This window comes from Theobroma umbraticum, unplaced genomic scaffold (genome assembly GCF_002168275.2).
Source record: "Theobroma umbraticum cultivar Fairchild unplaced genomic scaffold, ASM216827v3 scaffold_30.0, whole genome shotgun sequence".
Lineage (NCBI taxonomy): Eukaryota > Viridiplantae > Streptophyta > Magnoliopsida > Malvales > Malvaceae > Theobroma > Theobroma umbraticum.
The window spans coordinates 12,731,659-12,737,299 of NW_018397254.1; positions in this window are offsets into that span (position 1 = coordinate 12,731,659).

Here is a 5,641-nt window from a genome sequence, read left to right on the forward strand (position 1 = left end):
ATCCTTCTCCCATTTTCGAGCAATGTCGTGTGTTTTGCCTTTTTCTTCACCTTGCACCTTATGAAGGCAAACTTGTTGTTCTTCTTCAACCCTTTAGAACTAGAGGATGGAAGAAACACATCCATGAAACCCCTTAATCATAAAAATAGACATTGTGGCACTCCAAAGAACTCTCCACTTGATGTTATCCTCAAAAATTGTATGAAGGCTTGAACTTCATAAATCAATACTATAATAGCACGTTTGGTTCGCGGAATAGATAAAAATAGAATAGAATAGTTATTCTGTGGAAATAGAATAAAATAAGAATAGAATAGAATAGTTATTACTTTGTTTGGTATAGTGAATGGAATAGAGCAGGAATTGTTATTATGACTTATTGTACTGTTTGGTTAGTAGAAATAAGATTGGAATAAGAAAGGAATAGGTGATAAAAAGCCAAAAATAACCTTGATTATATTAACATTTATTTTCATAAAAAATTAAAATTATCCTCATTAAAATTTAAATACATATTTATCCTAAAAGATAATTATCCGTCATAATTATATTTTATCCCAAATGCCAAAACTAATTATAATTTAATAATTATTTTGAACTATAATTATAATTATATTTTATCCCATGGATGAGAGAGGCGGCGTTACTGGCAGAACCTAAATCGTGGAATAGTGGGAAGGAGGAAGAGCGGCTGAGAGAAAGAGGGAAAGGAGGCACAACGGTTGAGAGAAAGTCGACTGAAAGAAAGAGGGAGAGGAGGAATAGCGGTTGAGAGAAAGAGGGAAAGGAGGCACATCGGTTGAGAGAAAGTCGATTGAGAGAAAGAAGGAGAGGAGGAATAGCGACTGAGAGAAACAGGGAAAGGAGGAAGAGTGGCTGAGAGGAAGAGGGAAAGGAAGAAGAGCGGCTGAGAGAAAGATGGTTGAGAGAAAGAAGGAAAGGAGGAGGAGCGGCAGAAAGAAAGAGGGAAAAGGAGGAAGTGAGAGAAAAAAATGTTTTATATGGACAAGGTTGTCATTTTGTAAATTTGAGAGGGGTAATTTAGTCATTACAAATGTTACAGTTATTCCATGAGACATGGAATAGACAACACCAAGAGGAGAATCGGTAATAACTAAAGAAGACTTTTTACCCATTTTAAAGTATAGATATTACTAAGGAATTTTTATTTTTTACTGCACAACTAAACCAAACAAAGGTACAATAAATGACTGGGAATAGAGGGAGAATAGCATAGCTATTCCCTATACCAAACGTGCAGTGAGTGATTATACGATTCCATTGTTTTCTATCAAACCCCTTACCACCACCACCAGAACCAGTCCTTTTGAACTCAATCCTATTCTCTCTCTTTTTCTCTCCTATTTCCTCTCATTATCTAACATAGGAACTGATTGGAAAGAAAAAATATATGAATTAAAAAGATAATTTGTAATTTTGAAAATAGATAAGAAAATATCATGAGAAGAGTTACCAAATGAATAAAATAATTATCCTAGTTAAAAGTTTGAAAGATTTTGATATTTAAGTAATATATTCATAGATTTAATTAGTAAATAAAATAAATTTAGACTATATTTCACGTATTATGAAGATAAATGATTCATGTAAACGTTCATGTTCTCGAATCTTAACTATCGGTATTTTTATATTTTGTAATATATATATATATATAAACATAAAATTAAGGAGCTTAAAGTTGTGAAATCTATTTAAAGCTGAAAATCCTAATTGGTAAATATGAGAGTGAAGAAGGTACGAAATGATTTGACATCTCTAGTTGTGGGGAGGGGAAGCAGACAACGGTGTTTTTGATACGTGTATCTTTAGGAAAGGCCCACCGCAAGCTTTCCCGCTGACCAGAGAATGGGAAAGAATTTTACATGTTTTTGGCATGCCCATATGATCCGATTGCACAAAAAAATCACCTCCACACTGTCCAAGTTTTCTACTCATCTCTTACTCAGACAGTCCAAATTCAATTAAGGTTGCCCATTTTATGTCTCTAGACAAAAATAAAAGAAAAAGCCAATCATTTGGATTTTTTTTCTAATGTTAATACCAAGACAATAAATATATACCATCTGTCGGATGGAGGCTCTCAGTATTTTTCTACAATATTTGGTCTTTTTCGGAAAAAAACCACATATTGAACAATATCTCTACTTTTATAATGTGTATGAGTTTTCTTAAACAGTGTTTAAAGAACACTTATTAAAATAGATCAGATTCCTTTTGTTACTTTTAAATAAGCTATTACCGTTATTTAGGTATAGTAGTGTTCAATACGAGGTGATTTTTAAATTTATGATGATTTAATTCTCATCTCAAAATCTATGATAGTTTGTATTCGATGATTAAATCATTACACTTGATTGGAATTTAATGATCTTACCTCGACAATAATTTTAGATTATGGAAAGTGATTATTTTGAAGGATGATCAAATTCTCATCCAGATGGAAAACATTTTTTTTTGACTGAAATGTAATAAAATGTAAAATCAGCTATGGACAATTTACCCTTTTAACAAGTGAAGAGGAAAACACTTGCTTTCTCTTAAAAATAAGATAAAAATTTGTAAGTTTTTACTCTTTTAAAAATTCTTTGTAGTCAACTCAAGTCGAAGGGTTGCGTCTTTGTGTTGCTTACATTGCTGCTGTTGGGACATTAGGAATTTTGAGAGTGCTGCTGTGAGGAGTGAGTAGTTATGTTCATGCAGGCTGTTTACTGATGCCAGGCGGGCAGAGGCTGTGTTAGGAAATATTAAGCTACTGAGCTGTCATTTGTGTAGATGTGAATTTTGTTATTTAGTGTCTAATTTTGTATTGTTCTCTTGCGTTGATCCCTGCCTTTTGTTTCCAAGGTATCAGCTTGCCTTGGTTTTTTGATTGTGGGGGTTGCCCTTTTGTTGGTCTGTTATGCGGGTAACGCCCTTGTGATAAGAATCCAAAAGTTGGGCTCCTGTCTTATACAGACTAAACATAGTGATATTTAATCCTTAATCATTAAACACTACATAATTAAATCGTGGTGATGATCTTAAAAAATGATTGAAAAAAAAAACCAAAAATCAATTACAAATTGTGAAAGTTTTATCTATGAATGTGAATGACAGTTAAAGAAATAACAGATAAAAGGATTATAGAAAAAGAATCCGACCGTGTTAATAAAATACTACTTATAAAATATTTTGTATTGAGTAAAGTTATTAGTTTAAATTGTTAAAAAGCAAACCTAGAACTAGCCTTAACACACTGATATCATGTACAATTGCTTTAACTTTGTGCAGTGGATCAAAGGTTTTTGATAAGGCAGTAGCAATGAGAAATGCAAGAAATGGGCATTCAACAGTCGACATCAGCATTAGATCTTTGAGATCCTACATTAATGGAGTAAAAAAAGAGAGAAAAGTCATAGAGAGACAGAATTTCGTTGAGATGAACATGGACATATGGATGGTTGTCCTTGAGTGCATGTGCCATCACATCTCGCATTAAGAAATTGCAAAAATCACGCGTCTTTGCCTGAACATAAATGAGATAATGGATGATGGATGCGTGTTTCTTTTATTTCTTTGTTGGCATATATGCATGAATAATGCCTTGTTACCAAAACTAAGAAACCCTTCATGTGCCTCACATGGTTTCAGTCCTAAAACGATACAGCACAGAGAGAAAGCGATGGAATGTGGCTTATTAATATATACATAAATATAAATAGCTATTCCAATTTACAAAGTTTGAAAACTTTTAAGGTTTTACTTGAGGTTGGCATGCAGGCTGTTTCCTTTCGTGTTTGCTAATTAGACCAGACAAAGCTCTTGCAAGCTTTTCCAGATTCTTTTCCTTCTATTTAAAATGTCTTGCATTAATGTCTATCGTTTTGATTTCACCATTAATGCTGCACAAAACCAAAACCAAAGTTTGATAAAAAGAGTCCATGCTAAAAGTTTGACACCCTTGTCTCTTATTGCTTATGGAGAAAAACTTGAGTGGAATATGAAATAATTAACTTTAGCATATATGTGTAGCACGTAATTACAAGGTTAAAACACAATATTGTCTTGGGTCTTGAAAGAAACTATGCTAAATTGAAAATCAAGCACACAACCATAATTAATACATTGACTTTATGATTCCAATGAATCCAAAACAACCCTCTCAAATTTCATATTATCTTATTATAGTAAGTTGACTAAATCCGTCTCTTTTCTCTTTCTCTAATGTTGCAGGTGTATATTCGACTATGGCGTCTGGCAATATTCCATTGATTAAGCTAAACAACGAGTATAACTCTATTCTACCTACACAAAACCTTGCTTCACCAACCAAAAGTTTGACCCCCAACCAACGAGACGAGTGTTCAAACATCCGCTACTATTTTTCGTTTCGACTGCCTCACAAGAAGAAATGGGTTAAACACAAAGCGTTGCCGCGAGAAACAAACACTCAAGTCTTTAACGTGCTAATTGTGCATGTGAGTTAATTAGCAATCCACCAATGACCAATGGTAGGCGAACAAATACAGAACATAACCAAAAATAGGGTTTGACTTGGGTTACATATGAAGATGATAATTTAACCCCAAAAAAAAAAACCGTACATAGGTGTAAATTTTATTTTCGGGAGTATAAGTGAAAATTAATTTACTAGACGTGAGTTACATAAAATAAGATAATTTTCTTTAATCTCGTAAATTTTATTTGTTCTCAATTAATAAATCTTGAAATTATGTTTTCAAGAGATCCATTGTTAGGGATTGAGATTTTATTTGGAAAATTTAGAATTTATACTTCAAGATGAATGGGTTAAATTTATAAATTTAAAATAGTTTTTAAATACAACTCAAAGTCTTTGAATAGATAAATAAGTAAATAAAATCAAAATTTAATCATTGCGGTGCTCATCCATTTAGTTTAACGCTCCACTATTATATAATTGACCAGTCGATGCTAATTATATGACGAAGAAGGTGATGCAAGTATGCACCTGAGTAGGAAAAACTGTCAGGCTTGTAGCCTGACAAATCTATTTGACTACCAAGAATAAAGCAACTTACAAATTTACAGGCTTTGACTCAAAGGATTAAAATAACAAACTTATGTTATTAAAAGATATTTTGACGATTAAAATATAAAATTTCCAAACTCAACTCTAAAAAAAATTGAGAAATTATATAAAATGAAAATAAAAAAAATCTCATGTAGCTTAAAGCCTAAAGCTTTAATAATTAGATGCAAAGAAAAAAAAAGAAAGAAAAACAGGGCAGATGTCCAAAGTTTGGGGGGCAATTGGCTAGAGAAAGGAAGGAGGCATCTCCGCAAAACAGCGAGAAGATAAGATAGAGACATACAGTGACGTAGCTGCTTACATCCAAGCTCGGTCAAACACCCATTTTAAATACTGGAAGAAATTTGCTTTGAATTTAGTAATCAAATACAGTGTGGTGTAACACACGACGGGAAAGCCTTGTTCTCGTCGCAGCAACACGCTTGTGGCAACATAAGGGGAGCGTCGTGGAAAGTGGTTTGAACAGTAACAGGTCGGTTGCAGTTGCAGACCTGCAGTTAAGACTTGAGAGATTGTGTCGTAATTTTCACATATCTCTACTTCCGGGACCATTCTATGATAGGCATGGGC